This window comes from Micropterus dolomieu, linkage group LG12, assembly GCF_021292245.1.
Source record: "Micropterus dolomieu isolate WLL.071019.BEF.003 ecotype Adirondacks linkage group LG12, ASM2129224v1, whole genome shotgun sequence".
In the NCBI taxonomy this organism is placed as follows: Eukaryota; Metazoa; Chordata; class Actinopteri; order Centrarchiformes; family Centrarchidae; genus Micropterus; species Micropterus dolomieu.
The window spans coordinates 17620538-17643538 of record NC_060161.1 but is presented as its reverse complement, the minus strand read 5'-3'; the positions used below and the strand labels follow the sequence as shown (position 1 = coordinate 17643538).

Sequence of the window (23001 nt, the reverse complement as noted above, 5' to 3'; positions counted from 1 at the left end):
ACTTTATTTGCTCTCAGTCTTCCAGTGGTGTCTGCACCACTGGAAAAAGCATTAGTAAATACAAACACACGACTTGCAATATAGTCTCAAAATGTGATATGTACGACAGTGTTTATTAACACCAGCTAATACGATGCTACATTTCTGCTACACCACCTACTTTTTTCACAGTAGTTATCTGGACTTTTAAGCCAACATTGTTAAGTTATGGGCATTTTAATTGCCATAGACAGGGTCCATTAGCATGGCTTCTTGGGTGGCCATGGCCATGTTTCTCTAAATCATTAAGCTAATTATACAAGCTAATTAATCAGTATGCTTGGAATGGGCTGCGTGAGCAGACGCTGCTCTTTGTTGGCTTGCATAATGAAAGGAGTCCATTTTTAGATGGGGAAGATGAAGAAAGGGGAGGGAGAAAGAATCTTTGATCTCAAAAGTAAACATATGATTTTTGCATATCAAGTGCTTTGGCAAAGTAGGAAAAAAATGTGGAGTAAGATTACAGATGCAAACAGTCTAAGCTAGATTTACTTTTGTAGTGCTTTGAAGATGCAGGATATTGCATGGGGACAGCAGATAGGAGAGGCAGTGTGTGCCACGGTGTCCAACATCCAATTACCAGTGTCATTGTCATGCAAGGCAAACAGGTCTGCCAATCATCGGCGCGGCTGTGACATGTGAGGGTTGTCAAACAATGTCATCCTTGTGCTCTTCTTCCATTATTGAGACTAGCTTGGTTTTGGAAATGTCTAAGGTAAACCTGGGAGACCGTTAATATTGATGTGTGTGTGTGTTTGTCAAAGCCTGTCTGTGTGTTTTTCAAGAATGAGGAGGGCCTCTGTGCTCCTCGGACATCATCCAGGATTCCCATGCCACCCCATTTCTTTCCAGTCGTAAATCTGATCCCAGCAGTTGAAAAAAAAAAGATTTTAAGATCCCATGTATGTGCACTGAAAGGGTATTACCGGGCGTGTATTATGTATCTGTAGGTGTGTACGTTAGGCAGAAATTCATGCTTTCTTGCACACAACTGAGTGTGTATGACAGTGAGTCACTGTCAGAAATTATTACTTACAAGCAGACATAACCAAACATCCTGCTATCCTGTCTTCAGCATGTGGTGGAGACACTGTCAGCGTTCATGCAGGAGTCTATTTTTAGCAGCTCCCATTATGCACAACAGAAAATCACCTCCTCAAAGTACATGAAGCATGTTTACAAAACTCAATGAGACTGTGCTGATAACACAGCTATGCATAGTGGCTACATTGTGTTGTGGTTTATGCTCATCTCCATACATGTCAGTATGTGATGTATGCAAACTTACAGTACAAGCGCAGTATTGTACAGTGATCTGAAGTGTTGTGAATGGACAATGACACAATACACTAACACATGACACTTCCTGTCTTCTCTATCTGTTTCCCTCCAGGGAGATTCCGAGGAGTTCTCTTCTTTCATCACTCTGGTCCGGGGCAGCAATCGCAATTGGCTATTCCAAACTGGTAAGATCCACATTTTCTAATCCAGCAAAGAAAGCCTTCCTTGAAATTGTATTATTTAATAAAGGCACTCCATCTATGACAATCAGCGGTGGCCAAAATCCTGTTCAAATGTCAATGCACCCACAAAAATCAACAAGATAATAATGTCAGCCCAAACAAATCAAATCAAGGGTCAAACAGATAAATGCTGTTAGAATGAATGAATGCACGGAAAGAGTACATGTCTGCACATGATCTATTGTTCAGTCAGTGGTTTCTTGACTGCCTGACTTTTATTATTTGATGTGAAATAATACCCGAGCTTGGCAAACAAGTTAAGTTTGATTTCCTCTTTTTCCAATCCAGGCTGGATGTCTTACAAATTGTAGAACATTAAATGCCCTTTTTACTAGCTGTTTTTCCACTGGCTGCAGTATTAATACAGTCGATTGTCCTGCTGTAATCACATTTCATAAATCTGACCAGAATTTATCTCATAGACAGTTAGAGATCAGTACCGGTGATGCTGCTGTTTGACTACTGTACCGGACTTGTGCAGTATAGCACAATGACAAACATACAATTAAATTAGATTCAACTTTATTGTCATTATGCAGGAGACGGGTGCAGAGTTAACATAAAGCATGATAATGGTGCCCTCTGGAGTACAGGAATCTCTACTGCTGCTTCTGCTCTACTGTTGTTTTAAGAGATCTGCTTTCACATTAGGACTGTGACGACGACGCACCCATTTGCACTTCTCACAGCGTTTAGATAGAGCACTGACCAGAGCTTTTAGCACACTGTGGAGGCCTAAGTACACATGCAAACACTTAGGGACTACTGCAAAAAGCTTCTTGAGAAGTAAAATCAAAAACACTAGGTTACTCGAATGAAAACACTCTGAATCTCCAGAATCATCTAGCAAAAACATTTTGTCACTAGAATGTGATACCATTTGCCTTCTACTATATTGTTACATATATAGAAGCACTTCACACTGCACTCACATGTTCACCTGACTACAAATGCCCAACTACACTGCAACAAGTCCACATATCTCAAATGAAATTAATTACTTTTCGTACTGGCTTATTGTTACCATCATGGAGCTACCCTCTATCACAGTGCTGTTTTTCAGATCAATGAGTAGTGCTGTCGTTTCCCCCAAAGGACTTGCTGGTGCAGCTGTAATTGGAGCATTTGTGTTGCCTGTGAGTTAATGTTCCCCTGACAGAGGCCAGCGTACACCAGAACATTCCTCCACATAGCCATAGGATTTCCAACGAGGGAAGTTTTGCTTTGTGCTATTTTGAGATCAAATTAAGGCAGAGGCGTTCGAACCCAGCAGCCTCAAATATATTCCCAAGTGTGTCACATAGGTGAGTAGAAAACGCTGCGAGGCTATGATGCTTTTCACTCAGAGCACTGCACACATATGATGCCCTCTGTCCCTCGTGGCAATTACCGTGAACATTTGCGAATATTTGTTGGAGGCTCAGGTGGCAAAGTGATTTAAATTAAAGATGACAGCGACAAATGTAGCTTCGGTGGAAAGGCAGGCCAAAAACAGTTAAGTACAGACAAGTGAGTTAGACTAACTTTGTGCCTGAAGGATTGTAAATGACAGCGGCAAAATTGTCACTATCGCACAGACTGTTGGAGGCCATTTGAATGCTCTGTTCAAGAACCATTAAGGCATTAAATTTGAATTGAATCTGCCGTTTCTCAGCGGAGAGAAAGTGTCAAAGACACTTGTTAAAGGATGTTGTGGTGCATTTTACAGAGGACAGTGAGTACGTAGCTGCCCTACACCTGTCAGATGGAGCTGTGTTATATAAAGCAGAATTCGCAGCAGTAGCAGGTGACCTGGTTTAGAATAGCAGTGAGTCCTGCAGCCAAAAAACTTTCCAAAGACTACATTCTAAATGTGCTTACAGTAAACAAGGAGAGTGACCTGTTAACAGTGAAAAATGCTGTCTTTTTACAGCCAAGAGCATTTATAATTGGGAAAAAAGATAAAGTGCCACAAAGCACAGTGCATTAGTGATGTGTTGAATGATGGATCTTAATGTGACGATAGCTTTATGATGTATAAAGTATACTTTTTTTTAATCAAGCCTTAGGTGATACATTTACATTGAGACTCTCTTCTGTCTTCTGGTTAAGGAATAGATGTTGCCAGGTATGAGTTCTCTAGGTGTAAGTTAAGGGTTAAGTATCAAGGATGCATCAATGGGTTAAGAGTATGCCTTCCATTAGGATGTGTGGTACGGCCTGAATGGCTACTGGTCCATCCTGCTACCTGAAAGGGTCAGGGTACCTGATGATTGTGTTTCCATACTTGGTTGATATATTGTGTTATGGCTTGCAAAACGTGTGTGTGTGTGTGTGTGTGTGTGTGTGTGTGTGTGTGTGTGTGTGTGTGTGTGAGATGTGGGCCAGCCCCGGCTGTAGTGATTTATTATACCGCTTGAAGGGACTTGTACTTTCATGAGGTCACATGAGTAACATGGCAGTCAAGCATAGCACACCGTTCTCTTTGGCCCTGCTGGCGAAAGGGAGGCATGCCAAAACAGCTAAAACAGATTCCAGTTTGCACATATTCAGGTACACAGCTAAGTATATATTTATTGTATACACACACACACACACCTACTTACACACACACACAGACGCAAACAAAATCAAATACTGTAATCCAGGCTTAATACTGCTTTATCACCTGCACAGGAGGCAAACGTTATGCAAATGCACATAATCTATTCCAAAGGCACGTCAGATTTAGTCCCGTCTTTAATGTGTCTATTGAGAGGTTAATTCTATGCAAATGCAGCCTCGTGAGTTAAAAAAATGCTGAGGATATTTTTCTAATAACACAAAGGGGACGCCACTGAGATGGAAAGTGGAGTCTTTTAGACTGACCTTGGATGATTATTTTGAGCTAAGGTTTGACCTAAGGGTAGCATCACAGTATTTTTTTTATATTGCAAACACAAATCTGCACGTAAAGTGAAAGAAAAAATTGTTATGGTAATTTGCATGTTCAGATTTACAGTGAATTCATTTGGCTATAGTAGGTATACCTTGCCATCACTGACAAGTCTTTGGAACTACAGTCAGATTAGCCAAATGAAAGAAGAAGTATGAAAATGGACTGAGGCACAAGTGTGCCATCGGTGACTTTTACATTTGACAGCTTTGGTCTTATATTCCTGCTCAGGTGTCCTTTGTCATAGTGTGTGCAATATCAAAAGAGTGGGTACACACAAAAAAAAACAACAACAACAAAAACATGCAAGCTGGTTGCTCAAGAGACACAATGCGCCACAAGAAAAGTAAGAGAACATAGACAAAATGAACATATCAGAACTGACATATTTGTTTTGAGCTTTCTCCCATAAGTATCCTCTTGCCCGCTCGCTGCATCAGTAAATAAATAAGTGCATAGTTGAAAATAGTCCATGAAAACACGCTAATATTAGAAATTCATTTCATCCACTGATTTCTTTTGCTTTCAAATGATGGACTAAGCCTCTCAGGCAGGCGGTGTGTTGATGCTTGTTGATTTTTGGTGCGGTTATCTGCAGAATAGTAGAGGCTCATCTGGTCATATTTCAGCCGTATTCTTAACATATGTATTCAGACCAAGCTTTGGTCCATATATTCTGTCCATTTGTTTGAGATAAAAAAAAAACCTTATCCCACTGATGTTATCTCATCTCCTAGGTGGGGGCAAAGGGGGCATTGATATCGGTGGTGTGTCGGTGAGGTAAAACTGCAGCATCGGGCAGCATGTTGGCACCTGCATGAACCCAACAGAGGAGCCTCATTTCCTGGTGAGTTGAACAAGTTTTCTTTCAAATTCAACAAACCACGCAGTCCCACAGGGAAGCAGTTTTTCTCAGACAAGGTTTTTCCCTATTAAACTTAATATTTTTTGGTAGCTAATTTAGTTATGACTTTATCTTATTCATTCTTGAGGGGGGAAAAAGAGCTTAATTGTAAAATAAGCTACAAAATTTCCTCTTCACTTTAAGCTTTTAATATGAGAAAAGCTACTTTCAGAACAGACTGGAACAGCATTTTCATTAAAAAAAAAAAAAAAACAGTGCAGGAGAGCCTTTTTTAAACCAAATCATCAATCAGTCTTTTTAAATTGAGATGTAGCTTATGATTTTGTGAATGGTATAAAAGTAACATAATGTGAAATGTGTGGATGACAAACATGTATATAACAAAGAGATTGTAAAGATTTCTTCAAATTGCTTTTAAATTTAGCACATGTATTTCCCATTGACCCATCTCTAGGAAGTATAAACCACAATTTAGTTTAAGTTAAAAATTGGATTCATGATGCTGTCAGAACTGAAATTGCAATTTGTAATTTTGAGCTGTTTTTTAGTGTCTTTAAATGTGTCAGTGTAGTCTTTCAATCACTTTTCAATTCATCAATTTAATCAGTTTGACAGGAGGTGGTGGTAAAAATGTATCCAGATTTTGACAGACTTTAATTTTCACTGTTACTTATCTGTAATTCATAGCTGTAAAATATTTAAAGCAATAACAGTGGGGTAATTTTTTAACTCTCCACCTTCAACTCCTATTGGAGGTTTCAAAATAAGCGAAAAGTCTAGAGTTCAAACCTCTTTTGTCTATGTGGGTTTAAAGAGTTTGTCCCTTTTGGGACTGAGACTTGTCTTGTGCAAAAAATAGAATTCCTGTTCCTGAAATTAAAGAATTATGAGACTCTCCGGGACAAACAGCTACTTGTGGTGTAAAATGAGACAAAAATACAAATAAAGATGTCACACTGTTTGAAGCTCATGACAAAACAGTACAAAGTTGTGTGTCATCATCGGAGTTGGTAAAGTCAGTGTTCTCAGTGAGTTTTAAGGAGTGCAGAAATACAAGGGGGAGGCCTAACAGAAAATCCCTGTTGACTACCACATTTAATATTAAGTCTGTCCTCAAAATGACACCCACTTACCCACCTTCATCTTCCATTGCTTGTATTACAGAGAGATGCCTGCGAATTCATAATTGGTTGGGATTCACAGACAAATTTTAATATTGGTATATGGATATTGGTAGATATTCATCAATTTATGCAAAAATCCAAATATAATGTGTTCATAGCATTTTGAATCTGCGTGTCACTGAATGGCTCGCGCTATCATTTGCAAGCAGTGTTGGGCAGTAATGCATTACTGTAATAACATTATTTCCCCAGTAACTAAGTAAAGTAATGGATTACCTTTCCATTTCCGTTACTAATCCAAGTAACCAAACTTTGTGCGACCAGCAAAAAGCTTTCAACCAAGAACAATTCTCCATCTAATTTATTGAAGCATCTGCTGAAGCAGCACAGCAACATGAAACTTCTAGAAAGAAACTGGCTGCTTTTGCCTGTGATGCATGAACTAGTCAGGAGAGAGTGGCGTGCAACGTAACAACAACGTTTAAAAGAAAAGAAAACTGAATAATAGGCTACTGCTGTTATAAATACATATGCAGAAAAATGTAGTCTAGTTCAAAAGTTGGGATTTACTTGCTTTGTTATACTTTCTTAAGAAACTCTAGGCAATATGTTTTGTAAAAATTACACTCCTCGCTGCTGTTGTTGATGAAGATGATAAAGTTGAGAGAGACTGCTTTGTTTTGTTTTTTTTAAGTAACATGTAAAGCAATATTATTACTTTTTTAAGAAGTAATAAGTAACTAGTAATATTTTGCAATTTCTGAGTACAACCCTGTTCACAAGAATGTGTTGAATGAACCCAGAAACTCTTATTGTCTTTCATGTGTCCATTAACACTCCTCCACTTTGGAAAAAAATATTTTTTGAACCATAATTTGAAGCATTTGTATTTCATGTGAGGCCTCCCTGAGGAACGAGGAAAAAAATTTGTAATGAAAGAACACGAACAAAGAAGGATATAGGAGGGAAAAAAGGAACTGGAAACAAAGAGAAAGACAGGGCTAATCAAGAACAAAACAGAAATAAACTCTACTGAGAGTTCAGACTGGATTAGGACAGCGTACTGTGGAATAGAGTAAGAGTGAATTTCAGGACAGTCTCATACAGGGACGCGGGACACATAACACATAACAAGTTAATGTTCATCTTTGAGTAAATAATCACTAAAAAGTATAAAAAGTTCAAATCATACAATTATCATTTCTATAATGTTGTTCTACTGCCAGATGGATATAACAGATAGTTAAAAATATATATATGGGATTAGAGTAAGGCATTAAAAACAATCTAAAATATATAAAGTTAAAAAACAGGCATTGGCTTTGGAGCCACATGCATCATTCTTAACAGACAGAATGTGATCATGTGAGAAATATAAAAAAATTTAATTGTTTGCCAGATTTAACTATGGTCTGAAATACTAAAACCTGTTCTCAGAAGAGAAAATCCCTGCCCTGGGCCTGTGCAATGATGTAGCTGAGAAAATACATTCAGCGGGGTATAAATATTGCACAGTGAGTACACGGAGGGCTTTTTGGCCAATGAATTATTACAAAGCCCAGTGGCTTTATGCCAGCCTCAGAGTATATCTCGCTCAGCTTCACCCTGCAATAAGCTGTGGCAGGGGAATTGTGGTTATAGGCACGCCACAAATAACTACCAACGATACCAGGAGTCCATCACGCTCATCCCACATGTTGTGTGCTTACACTTGAGTGCCGGTTAGCAAAAAGAAAAAACACACACAGCGCAGGAGTAAGAATTGCCCTCTTAACTAGTCTACTACAGTATATACAGTCTAGAAACCATTATGCACATATATTTTACATTTCCCCCACTAACACATGCAGTATAGTGTGTGGAAGTGCTGTCAGGACGTAGGACTGAGAAGGAAAATGTTTACCCGAGTATTCACCTCCATGATGCTTTGATAGATGGTTTATCCCCCAACAGAGTAAACCGTGCCAACTCCTCGCGCTCTCCCTCAGAAGAGCAAATCTGGATGAATGATGATGAGCCTGTTCGCTCAACATCAGGAGAACAAGCTTGTGAAATGAGTCCATCTTCTGCCGTTTCTCTGCTAAATCACCTTTAATTCACACAAGATAATCATGTAAGTCAGCGGAGCATGAAGTTAATGGTTCATACATCTGATTGTACCAATACAATTAGAATAAAAGTAGATCAAAATAAGCATCTAAATGGGAAAGAGCGTTTGCTCGGCGTACTGCATTGTCGAACCCAAGAAATGTCGGGGCAGGTTGAGTCTTTTGGTGATTAGCAAAAAAAAAAAGCATAATCCCCAGACTGCTGACATATTTCTTTTGAAAAGCGCCCGTCTGAAAAAGACAGATATTCTCTGGAAAATGGATCAAATCTGCTTTATGTCAGATAGCAGCTAGAGGTTTCCCTGGGTGAATCTCTACTAGACCACAAACAGACGGGATTAGAGATTGAAGTACTGGCTATAGTAGATCAGAAAAATAAAAGGAGGACAATAATAAATGATAACCCCTATATTACTTACTTAAATACAGTACAGACTCAGCAGGGGTGTGTAGAGACTGAGTTGCAGCAAGTACACATTTCTAATCTTCCCTAATTTGTAGTTATACAAAGTAATAAAAGTGCTTATTCTTTAACATTACATTGCTATTGCGAGGAAAAGCACATTTCCTCCGCAAGGAGGAATCATTTTGCAGCAGAGCCAAGCTACGTGGTGTGTTTAATGAAATGCACGCATTTATCTCAAGGCACTATGAATGAGGTATTAACTTTTGGTACATATTTCATGGCCGTTAACTGCACACCGGCTGCTCATTAGTCACGTGACAGGTAATGGCTCCAGTGCACTATAAGATCTCACTCTTAAGCACAGAAGTACAAGCACGTGCGAACGCAGGCATACAGAGAAATAAATACAAAAACACAAATGGAACAAAAATTGCTTAATGCTTATAGATATTGTTAGTTACAGAGTTCCTTATTCCGTATCATAGTGCAGACATGTGTGGTTAATGTCCACATGGCAAAAGCAAGTGTTATGATCCATTCAGTTAAAACCTCTGCATCATTAATCCGATTACAATCCCCAAAAGGAATCAAGGAGATATGTTAATACGCATCTCTTTTAGAATCACACTTTTAGGGGAATGCTATTTTAGCAGTTTGAACTATGACTTGGAATCATCAAATTTATATACTTTAAACCTTTTTCAGTCAAAAGGTGTTGTTATGCCAACCTGTGTCCAGCGTGATACAACCACAAGATGGTGCTGTGCATCACCAGTTGCCCTCCGAGACTAAACTAAGGCACGTCCAGGGCAGTGCGGGTTTACCTCCCATCATTGAAGTGATCGGCGTCCATTCTCTTTGATTTGCTATAACCATGGATTTACATGCAAACATCAAATCAATACTGAGAGTCTTAATGGTCTCAATGGCTTCTGGTTTATTTTTTACACCACCTTAAACGGACTTTCTTAGACTTCTTGAAAAGACATATACACCCTAATTAGGTGGTATGCAAATTGAGCTTATTGCATGTTTATTGATAAGGTAGATTTTTAATTATTACAAATTTCCTTTACATGTCTACTGAGAAAAGATAAATAGACATTTGAATGTCTCCATCAGAGACACCCAACCCGTCTTCTAAAGAATATGCTGAGAAAGGAGAACTGCTTTCTGTCTGTAATCTGTATCTGTCTGTATCTCCAAATGCGGGCATACAGTTGGCTTATTTACCATAAATGACAATCGTTGATGGTAAATACATGTATGTATTTACTGTATGCAAGAGGAGGCACGGTGATAAGAGTATGTATTGAAATTATAGGAAAATCCAGTAGATGGCAGTCTGTCAATACAGAATCCTTCCACCTACATCCTCCTCACCCCCACAGCTCCTCTAGTAGGTGTGCCTCTCCTCATCAGGAGAGGTCCCTTATTTGCAATGTGCACCCTGTGCAGTATGACAGGTGAGCGCAAAGTGACGGCGGAAATCAACTTTTATTGCTGCCCTAAGAAGTACACAAGCTATTTGGATGTGGAATTTTTTTGTTAAAAGGAGCACATGGATTAAAGCGTACATGAGAAAGTCACCACTTACACACACACACATGCACACACACACATCCTCTGCAGTGGTTTTCAGTTCTTCATCTTCTCCCCTTATATCCCTCGCACACCACACCTCACACTTGCACAAAGCCGAATGGCGTCACTACCCACTACATACTCACACACGCACACACGCGCACACACATACACGCGCGCGCACACTCTTCCTCGCCATCTGTCTGTGCAGCGGCCCGTGTCTCTGGCACTGGGAGCAGTTGGGAGCAAGAGAGTGAAAGAGAAAGTGTCTCTTGGCTCTGTAGTCCTGAGTCCTCACTTCCTCTCTTCTCTCTCCTGCTGTGCTGTTGTCTATCAAATGCTCTCATGACATCACGCTGTCCGCCGATGGGCCCTCCCTACTATCGTAACATCCATGCTTGATGCCATTTGGAGAAAAATCAAAATTCTCCCTTGCTGGAACCTTACGAGCAAAAGAGATGGAGAATATGTGCTACCGTGCTTTCAGTGATTTCACTTCAGAGTTATGAGAGCTCATTTCAGCTTAGCTCATTAATTACGGGGCCACACTTTTCCTCGCAAATGTTAAAGACTGCAACTCCAAAAAATAAACATGCTTGATTAGCTTATGTATGAGGCGTTTCAAAATAATACTGCAGATGGCTGAATTACACTCACCATTACTTGAGAGGCAGAAATATAAAGTAAAAGAAAAGTCTATTCATGTGCCCTGTGACGGAGTAATCGCACTGAATCTGGATGTTGCTTTACAGACATCAGCACCTCTCCTGAAGTTGTAAGAGAGCTATATGAATTTCTGTGCAGGCTTCGTGGTTATATTTACACGCATGAAGCGCGCCATTATTGTGCGTGCAAAATTAAATACATATGAACACAGGAATCGTGATATCTGTGAACAACAGAATGAGGAATCTTCAATAATATATAGGAGATTCTCTGTCATCAACACTAGTTTCCCACTGTACAAGTTTTCCTTCTCTTTTCAGTGAATTTTCTTAACCACTGAGCTATACAAAGTGCTTTGTAGGCAGCTTAAGTAATTTGAACAAAAATGCCTTCCCTCTCTCTCATTCTCCTCCATTTAGACAGCGAGCAAAACTGACTTCATACCGGTGCTATATTCAACTGGAGTGATAAGAAATGGCAGCTATCAGCAGGCGGTTTGGAAGCCCGCATATAACTGTTATTGTGTGTGTGTATATAAAAATTGATTTATGTGGCCCATCACTTAGCAGGCGCAATATGTGGATGAATATGGGATAATATAATATTGTAGAATGAGTGAGAGGGTTAAGGAGAGGGCCAGGTGCTGCCTGAAGGTGAAAAAGTATGATTCAAAGTCCAAAAGCATATAATCAGACATAATACTCCATGAAAGACATTATATTTCAATTTCTAAATGATGTGCAACTGTCTACTTACTGCAGATGCAATATAGTTTCATACTAAGCAGCAAGTGGAGGCGGGGACACTATTCCGTTATTACAACAACAACAACAATATTAATAAAACCAACAATAATAATAATAATAATAATTAAAATAATATGGGTTTGGCCTTTCTTTGCCTTTCAAAAAAGGAGGTTTATTCTTTTTGTGACATGCAGTACTGTTCCATGGACATTGCATAGTATTTTTAATTTTCAACTAAATGTAAAGGTGCTTTCTATTTGAAAATTTTAAATATATTACAAGAATAAGGGAGGAGGGGGAGGGGTTAACCATTTTTTAACAACCAAAGTCCTTCTGAGAGTTATTAATATTTTCTTCCCCTACTAACACCCTCCCCCCAGCATGTCAAAATAATACAATAATATTAAATTGGTTCAACTCGTTTCCTAATTAACTAAAACATTTACCTTTTATCCCCCCATTTGTGGAGGTGGGAAGGATTGTTGGTAGATATAATGTTTAATTGCTCATAAGCATAATCCTGCATTTCTCAGAACTAAACCATTGGCCCTATGGGCTACCAGTTGATTATAATGGACAAACAGAGACAGGATTGCTAAACTTGCATGTAGCAAAGCACACATTTAAAACCCATCGCACACACTAAAGCCACCATTTTTTTTTTTTTTTTTTACAATAAATCTTTTAAGGGAAGGCTTCAAAAACAATCATTTTCATACAGTCTCTTACCCAAAAATTTATGAACCTAATCAATGCATGCATTCGTGTATACTACACTGAATCCTAAATTATACATCAGAAGAGTGTTTATACTTAACTGCAAAAATAAAGCTTATATTTAGAAATTTTCGAAACATCTGAGGCCTTTTTTATTTGCAGTCTTGTAAAAGCTACAAGTAGCTGAAAACCTACTTTTCTGTTATGAATATCGGTCTCTCCTCCCCATTAAATGCAGTAGAGAGAAATAGGCTTGGCGGTAGCAAACTGCCTCATGTTTACCTCTTGGCACAGAGCTGGTGCCATGTCCAGACTTGTAAATCAGGCCCATTGAGGTAGCATAATGCTGATGATTATGACAGCCAGTCGCATGGGAGTGATAGAGGGACGTTGAGTTATGGGCTTGGGGAGGATGCCCAGAACTGAAGAGTCTCACAAATGGAGAAGCACTTTCACCATAACACAAGTCCCCAGATGGGGACTAATGCTGCAGTTGGCGGCTGTGCCACCCAAATGAGTGCACATTAGCTGCTCAAAACCCACAGAATAGTGAAGTATGTTTGTTTTTTTTTATTTCACAGCTCTGCCGCTACACTCTATTACTGTTCTATAATATTTTAAAAAACAAACAAACAAACAAACAAACAAAAAAACAACACAGACTGAATAAAGAGCAAGAAACAGCCACGGTATTTTGAAAGTGTTTTGTATTGCACTGACATGCAATGCATCACTTAACTAGATGACTTCAGGATGGGGAATGCATGGCCATCCACTGTATTAATAGCAGAATGTGCTGTTTGCATTCTGCTATATTCATTTTACTCCCATTTGGGGATGAACAATCATTCATTCGCATTGATGGTCAGCCATGATAATATAATCAGGCGTAAAGCCTGACAAGGCTGGCCGGTCCGATAGATCAGAGCTGCTGACAGCAGAGCTATGCACACGTCATAAACCCTCACCTTCCCTGTTTGACCCCACATCAATTTGGCTTTTTCCAATATGAATGCAAATAACAATGCATTTTTTGGTGACATGTTTATGGTTATCTCTGTATCTCCCCTCGCTCCGCCTGCTGCCCCTAAATGTGCTGATGTTACCACGCTAATGGGATTGAAAAGGGTAACCTATTGCTCACTAGTGATCAGCTCGTCAACAGCCCCCCCCCCCAAAAAAAAACGTAAACACAAGCGTCCTTGCTCACACACACACACACACACCTACATGTCCTCCACCCCAGTCACTTGTGTATGCATTGAGCTGATAAGTACTGCGGTTCATTTTCCCCATGGCAAAGCACAGTAAAAAACTGGGGAGTAATAATTGCTTTGGGGAGAGGGGGGGGGGCGAGACGAGGATGGCTAAATATGCTTGATTGCCTCCTAAGCTTCGGTGCTGTGTAATGAAATATGGCTGCTGCAGACGGGCTCCCGTGCAATAGCTTTCTTGTCACTTTCTGCTTGCTTTTTTTTCTCTGTTACCCCTTCCCTCCTCTGTTCTGGCATTTTCGTCTTTGCTCACCCGTTGCCTTTGTTACAGAATGGAGTCCATCAAAGCATTTGTTGCCATTGAACACTTATCTTAGTTATAATGTAATAATTATGGGGGCCAAATCCAGCCTAATTGAGTATTCCTCACCACATCAAAACGGCAGGCGCCCTAATATTCCTCTGTTCTACAATTTAATTTGTGGATTCATTAGCATGAACAGGGTGTATAGGGAGACACCAGATAACAAGGAACTTAGCAAAACACACTGTTGATGAAGTTAGGAACCATTCAAATCCTCACCTTGGTCATTATGTTTCCCTGTCATTTAGGACCCTAAAACTTTAAATATTAAATGATTTTGTTTCCACTATTTGAAGACCTTTTAGTGCAACTAAATGTCGAGTTGCCTTGTTTGCTTTTACATAGAAAATCTGCCAGCTACATTCACACAGAAAATTGACTGAATTACCACGAAAGAGAAGTTTTTGGCTAGAGAGACTACTGTAATCATGACATTCATAATCATCATGGCTAATCATCTCATTCGACTGCCATAAAGCCCTACAATAACGTTTTTAAAGATAATGAGTCAAATTAAAGCTCACCCAGTGTAGCTAAAAAAAATGTTTATCCCCTACTCATTTTTGTTGTAACCACCCAAAGCACATTTATCCCTGTTGGTTAAATAAGTAGCTAATCATTTACAAGAATATTAGTCCACAGGCTTGTATGAGCACAGCAGCATCTGCTAATGCATTTAGCAAGGAAATAGCCTGAGAAAATCTTCCCAGCACATTAAATGCAGGACTTTTTTTTTTTTCTCTCCCCTCTTTTGCTTCCAGAATAACTCACAAGCCTAATTTGTTGTGGTACTTACAGGAAAATGTAATTACACTTTTTTTCATTATAATTCACAAAGCCAATCGATAACTGTGGTTAAGTCATTCTCTACTGCACATGCAATTTTCTATTCCTTTAACTCAAATTTGGTTGGGAAAGAAATATTCTGTGAAAATCTACTGTGTATTTTGTACATAATTTTGCTGAGTAAATTAACTAATTAAATGAACAACATAACAAGAGTTTTTTTATGGCAAATACTGTATGGTTAACTCCATTGGTGCTTTATTTTTAGTAAGCATTCCTTGTTGTTTGTAATAAAAGGCACAGAAAAGCCTGCCTTCGCTCCACACAGACAGGTTGATTAAGCTATTCATCCCTGTCCTGTTCCTCTCTGTCTTTCTCATTTATGCAGTTCTCTTTCCTGAGACGTCAACCACAGGATGAGGCCTGCGGCAGGTAAGAGACTGAAAGGAATAGCTGATGAGTTGAGGACACAACTGATCTGACCTCTGTTTTGCATCATTTCCCATTTGCTCAAATTCCATGCGACACATCAAGGACGCTCACACGCTGTGCCTTTTCTCTATGTTGTCAAATGTATCAGCTATGGGAGCGAGCGGAGTCGTGTGCCCAAATATCCAGCTCTGTTTAAAAGAGGAGCTGCCCATTTTTTTAGTTCAGAGACAGGCCAGAGAATACGTCAAGCGATATCAAATCAAGCGCTAAACTGAATCTCGACTCCAGCTCAATCCCTCCCATCTCCTGACCTGCGATGGGGCCAGGGGAAACAGACTATATCTGGCAACCTAAACCTTTTTTAAAGTGACTGAGAGAGTGAGGGAGACTGACTGGCACTGATGGGACCAGACTAGGACTGTGCGGTGCGATGCTGTGCTGCACTGCGCCCGGGCCTCACAAGCCTGATTGATAGAGTGTGATGAGACTGTCACTGAGCAAGGAGAGCAGCAGAGAGATAGGCTAGATGGAGGGAGGGAAGTGGGCTGACCAGGGTAGAGAGAAATCAATTTGAGAACATGTGAAGGATGAAGTGGGTGAATGAAGCGGCTGGATGGAATGGGGGGGGGGGGGGGGGGGGGGGGGGGGGGGGGGGGGGGGGGGGGGGAATCAAATACTGGAAGGCTCCACTTATATACAAGTTAAGTTCGGAGATTTAGTTGACATATGTTGGGAAAACAGCCTAAAAGTGACAATAGCACTGTGCACATACATTTTTAGAAATTTTGAAATAGTGGTTGCATTTTTTAAAGGGTTGGGTCTAAATAACAAAACAGATTACTTTAAACGATATACTGAAGTTTTGAGATATCCACCTCCTTAATTTCCATCTGTCACAATACAGTGGCTGTGAATGGAATTTTTATTTGAATGGAATTATATTACTTTCAACAGAAACGTAGTCCATATTACAGTTCACAGGGATTATCCAGACTAACAAGGACACATCAATTTAGAATTTTTAAAATGCCACGAGCACTATGAACAGAATCCAATTCACTGCCGTTGTGTTGGTGAAGTTCAGCTAATGTAAAAAGCATTAAATGTATATGCAGACTTGTCTTAGAGAAATAAATAATCAGTGTCTGCAAATTTTCAGACTGTTCATAATAAACGTGAAAGCAAAACACTGACACTGCACTGACAAAGTATTTCATTCGTATTTCAGTGCAATACAATATCCACTTGTACCAACTAAAGCATGATTGACATTTTTATGTTAAGTCGTTCGAAGCACTTGATTAGAGTTAGCTAAAGATCAGCATCTATTGGAAAAGTTGAATGTGACTGAAGAATGACAGGGTTTACTTGACCTTTACCTGAGACCCCAGTCTTTTCCCCATCCTTAACCAAAGTGCATTTGTTGCCTAAACACAACCACATGTGGTACTCAGGGCGGGAACAGTGACCTCCAGTTTCCTGACCCTTATGCATCCACATTCCACCGTGTCCTACATGTGGTACAGTAACACCACACTACCAGTAAACATAAACCAAGCAGCCATTGCCTTTCAAAGAAAGTAAGCGAAACAAATTAGAACTACATAAACTTAATTAAAAAAGACAACGTTGGTATATGAAATATCTAATGTTGGATTTAAAACAAAAATTGGACACATCACATTGTTTTTGTTTTTAATGTTGAACGATTCATCTTAAAGATACACTTTCCACATTTTGTCATGGAAATGGCCCATTATTCAGCTACAGCTTTTTAGTCCTGCATAACTACATATTTCCTATACTGCATGTTGTCCATGTGAATGTCGTAAATAGTTTACTGGCTTGTTTATCAGTCCATCAGCACCTGCTTTGGACACAATATTAGATCTTGTGGACACATGGCATCTTGGCAGTGAATGGAATAAAGGCTGAGCGAAAGCCCTGTTCTGGGAATTCCACAGTTAGTGATTTCAGACTCAATAAAGGCACCATGTTTTACTTTTATCCATGCCTGAGGAAAGAAGGCTGACTCACCAGAACGCCAAAGTTATTATTAGTGCCTCGCATGTGTGGAGAAAAAGCTATGTGTGTGTGAAAGACAGAGAGAGAGGCTGAGGCTCCAGCAGCAGTGGTAAGTGCATGCAGGAGCAGCATGAGGAGCTCTTATCTGCCGCCTGCCAAGCCCTGACCAGGGCTCTGACTCCAGCACGCCCTCCCTCCCTCTGTCCCTCTCTACCGGGGCTTCCCACTAGTCTGCTATAGGCGAGGCGGCCAGGTGAAATGAGCAATTCCCATTCAGGGACAGGAGCCCCGTGCAAACTCGCCCTGTGAAATGGCTGCTCACTTTGGCAGATCAATGTACTCTCTTTCCCTCATGCACTGCGACTGAGTGATAGCCAGGAAGAAAAAGGAAGGGGAGAAATGAGTATGGGTGGAGAGAAGGTAGAGGCGGTTTTGTATGTGTGTTTGTTTGTGTATGCGCGTGCGTGTCTGTGCGGTAGAGAGTGTAGGGTGTTAGCAGGGCATTTAATGATATTTGCCATGGCTGCTCTGAGTGAGTGCTGTTGGAGGAAAATAGGAAACGCTTTGCATAAACTCAAAAGACATGCAATATTGCTGTTGCCTCTTTGGGAATAAAAAGTGGCTTTCCCAGCCCCACCGGATATGAGAATATTCAGCCACTGAACTGGAACTTTTACCAATATGAATGATATTAGTGATAATCATATTAAAATACGTAGTTGTGCCAAAATGTATTCCATATCTCTGCAGTGATGAAACTCATTTGTCAGATATTTATAGCATAGGCACACGTTGGAGAAATACTTTCAAGGGCAAACGTGAGAGACGTGTGCATCATCTGGGCTAATTTTCTACCAGATAATCATACAGACTCAATAACCTGTGGATTTATTTTTTTATACTGTCATGTACTTTGCATTTTGTGTCTTTGTTCTTTGTCATTTTTAATATGACACGTGAATGTAATAAATCAGGATTGTGTGAAGCTGCTGTGCACCTATCCAATGATGTCGAAGGTAAAACAACAGCATACATTTATATTTTTACGTTTATAATTTTGTTCAGTGTATATTCCATACTGGGGAAGACCTATAACTGTCCTCAACTATTCACCTTTTGTCTAGTCAATTTATGTAACAGAGGAGCAAGTCAAACCACTTTCCAGTTTCTACTCTCTATTATTAAAATCATCAAAATTCACACTGTCTGACCACACCGTGCACTTGCACGGACCCTGAATCACGTTTGGCTACTGATGTTTTCAAAATGCACTTTGTTGATTGGTTATTGCTTACATCATTGGTGTGCTAAGTGATTCGTGGTCAAATATATTATTCAAAATCTCAAATCTCGCTCATAAATCTACCATTTGCGTGATCACTGACGATATTTTGCCCATCCGAACAAAGGCATCAGAATAGTTGCACCAAGCATTAGACTTATTAGACTAGATTTAAACTACTGACATATTGCAGTCTTTATTGCTAGTGATTATTGTACTGTATATATGTTTTATGTTTTAGAGCAGTGTAAATTATGCTCAAGCCTTGCAGCAGGGTAGCCTTGGTTACAATATCTGTTCAGACCATCATTACGAAAGACCAAGTCTAATAAAATATGGTTCACAATTTGGCAACTTTAAATGAAACAACTTTACAGGTCTAGTACTTTTGGAGCAGTGGATATTTAGAAGTCTTGTTCGAAAGCTTTGTTGCTACTTAGCAATCTTTCTTTCTTCCTGCATATTCCTTCAGATTACACTCACTTTCAATTCTAATCAATAAATGGTCTTCATTTATGTCAGAGGGACAGAAAACCCCTAAAAAATCCACATTAGTTAATAAACTGAGCATCTGAAGAGCAAATGTTTTAACAGCTTTAATGTTATTATCCTCTCTGACATGTTAAAACTGATCAATAACAATCTGCCCCTCTGTAGTAACCACAGTACAGTATACTGGGTACTTCACTCATACATGTATTTTCTTTCTGTATACGCTGACAACACAGCATCGTTTTCTTACTCAAATGTTTCAATCCTTAACGCTCTTCTATATGCCAGTCTCCAACTAGATTACCAAACCATGAATGTTAAAAAAAAATCTTGATGTAATCTTGACCTTCATCTTACCTCTTATGCCCATTTTCAGAATCTTCCAAAAAAGCCATTAGGGTTCTAGTTTGAACAAGGAAGTAGAGAAGCACTTGACTTGAAGCAAAATTTTTGTCTGCATATGATATAAGAACGAGCCTTTTACAGTCGTGTCATAATTGCGGCTCAATCATTTAGTAGGACACTTACTCCAATGTCGAGATATGAAATACATTTTTACAGTTTTACTATTCAACTTTACAAGCTCGTGAAACATTTTCCAATGAATTTACATGGAAAGCTAACAGACTTATAGATAAGCCCTAAATGAATGACTCATCCTGAAATTTCCATTGCGTTTGACAGGAAATTTAGACTTGGTGATGCTAACCTTATATTGAAGGACATATATTTCATTGACAAATGTGGCAGACAAATTGATTTAACCTTTATTGCTACTGTTCAGAGAGTTCCCTTATTACAAAACTATGGCTACAAGTCAAAATCCTATAAACTATATATTTAGCCATTCTCTTCATTCTTCAGTCAACTTTTCCGTGCCATTTCCAAACTCCTGGTGCTTTCTTTCCACAGTCTCAATCTCTCAACATCAATGAAGCCCAAGTTAAAAATAAAGTCAGACCTATGCAGACATGACAGCAGTAAAGTGCACTTGATTACATGGTTGAAAGGAAGGACAGATAGAAAGAAGAGCACAGGATAAGAAAATAGAAAAAGAACACAGCCTCTCAGCTTTGATCGTTCTGAACATCCTGAAGTTAGAAAGTCCCGTTTGTGTGCAGTCTTGGCAGAGACAGGTGCGGGAGGGTTGGATCTCGGTCATCAGCTGTCAAGGCAGTAATGAACAGTGTTTACAAGTAATACCATGCGCTGCCACATTTCAGGGTGTGAAATGTCAAAGTGTCCATTTTCCCAAAGCTAGTCAGAAGCCAACACTGTCAGGGCTTCGGCTGTAAACAATATGAATAGAGAGGCAAGACAGCAACAAGGAGCTTTCTCCGTTTCGCCCATTACAGTCGGAGTGAGTGGGAAAAGAGTGGTAGAATGTCAAGCCTAGAAAAATAGAGATGCCTGCAACAGAGTGGATTCCATTTGGCAGACACATAATGATAGCTGTTAAACAAAGCTGAGGGAAGGAAAGCAGGAGAGGCTGAGAGAGAAGGAGAGAGGGGCACAAACACACGGAAAGACAGACAGAGGGTACGAGACAGACAGGCAGAGAGACACCTGCTGTTGCATCACCTGCTGTAATAATAGCGTTGACATTCAAATAGAAGGCTCTGACAATAGGAGCGGGCTGAGGCAGCACCCAGTATGCAAATAAAAAGAACACATCAGGAAATATTAGCTAGCGTCAGGACTTTTCATAGCACACATTGAAAACCACTTGACCCTTTCGCATTCCCACAAGTGCTTATGTACTATGCGTGTGTGTGTGTGTGCGTGCAAGCAAGCAGTTGACACATTATATGAGCTGATTTACCACTTAAGTCTATTCATTTCAAACTAACTGTGCCTCTAAGGCAATAAATAGAAATATATTGGTATTGTGTCTTTGTTTACGCTGTATATAAACACAGTTAGAGTACTGAAGTTGCCTTCTAAAGCAATTAGTTCAACCAGTGCTGCGGTGTATAGGGTTTGTTTTTCTTGATTGGCATTCCAATTCCACTCACACTTCCATTCCGTCATCTTCCCCGTCACGATATCTTCAATACGCAGGTTAAACATAATTCAAAAACGGAAAGGATCATTAGTTCGCAAATTCATTCTTGAGTCTCTCTTTCATGCACCCAACATGGCCCCAAAGGGCCTATCAATCAAAATCAGATTCAGCTGATATCACATTCACCATTGCACATATTTTATTCCCTTTCAAGTGCTCAGCAGTCTTTTGTATCAATGTGGACCTATGGTGATTGGGGTAGAAACTTTCCATGTCTGAACTCAGTGGGGTTTGAAGGACTGCAGACATCAGCAGATCCTCGCTGATGCACAGGTCAATACCTATTATAGTAAAAGCAATAGTCAATGTGGTGCTCTCACATTACCGTCTCTAGCTGTGGTTGCTTTTACACTTTCTACAGCCCTTTTATGACAGATCTGATGGTTTGACCACACTGTGACTGTCTTGTCAGATTTTTTTTTCTGCATTGTGAGGGCAAAATAAATAAAATATGGGGTATTGAGAGAAGAGCTTCACATCTGCACTATTCATAGAATAGACTATTATGGCCAGCAGTTCAAAAGTCTACATTGATTGGGTGTTTGCCATCAGTGCTCTTTAATAAAGGCCTGTGCATGAAGCGTAGGCTTGCCATGTCACTACCACTGTTTTACATCACTTACAAAAATTCCCCTTAATCGACTTGACTGTATTTAATAACTAACTGTTCTTGACTTCTTTTGTGCGCTACCCTCAGTCCACCTGCATGATCATCAACAGGCAAAGATATTCAGGCCACCTTTTTCTGCCTCAATCAATCTGCAGTTTATTGCACTTGACGCAATAATTTTCCATTAAATTGCTGCTTTTCTGTGAAATGTTAGCTGTCATGTTTCACACAACTCTCACAATCATCACACATTCAAATGAAATACCATGACATTCTCACTGTTTGCACGGATTTGTGTGGATGGAAATAGACATAATGTATAGATTCATCTTTTTTTTTTCTTTATAAACAGTTATGTTGCAAGTCTGCTTTACTCTAAGACAACTGCAACTGACTTTTGCAAGAATACGACACATAGGCCTCGCGATGGACATATGATATTTCAATGTTTCATTGTGTAGTGTTTGATACTTTTATTATGTTGCAGCTAGGTGAAGTTAGTTCCCATGGGAATGTAGCTTGTTACAGTGTTTCTTATCTGACTGTCCTTGATAGGCGTAATACCCTTAGAGTACAGTGGGTACGGAAAGTATTCAGACCCCTTTAAATTTTTCACTCTTTGTTTCATTGCAGCCATTTTCCAAAAATCAAAAAAGTTCATTTTATTTCTCAGTAATGTACACTCAGCACCCCATCTTGACAGAAAAAAACAGAAATGTAGAAATTTTTGCAAATTTATTAAAAAAGAAAAACTGAAATATCACATGGTCATAAGTATTCAGACCCTTTGCTCAGTATTTAGTAGAAGCACCCTTTTGATCTAATACAGCCATGAGTCGTTTTGGGAAAGATGCAACAAGTTTTTCACATCTGGATTTGGGTATCCTCTGCCATTCCTCCTTGCAGATCCTCTCCAGTTCTGTCAGGTTGGATGGTAAACGTTGCTGGACAGCCATTTTCAGGTCTCTCCAGAGATGCTCAATTGGGTTTAAGTCAGGGCTCTGGCTGGGCCATTCAAGAACAGCCACGGAGTTGTTGT

At 39.6% G+C, this 23001-nt stretch overlaps 1 long non-coding RNA gene across 1 annotated transcript; it reads left to right on the top strand.

The window, feature by feature from the left end:
• The first annotated feature begins 1411 nt into the window (after positions 1 to 1411).
• Positions 1412 to 15477, top strand: LOC123980997. The gene is made up of 3 exons (XR_006827639.1): positions 1412 to 1505; positions 5214 to 5323; positions 15445 to 15477. It is a non-coding gene; the product is annotated as an uncharacterized LOC123980997 (long non-coding RNA).
• The last annotated feature ends 7524 nt before the right edge of the window (positions 15478 to 23001 follow it).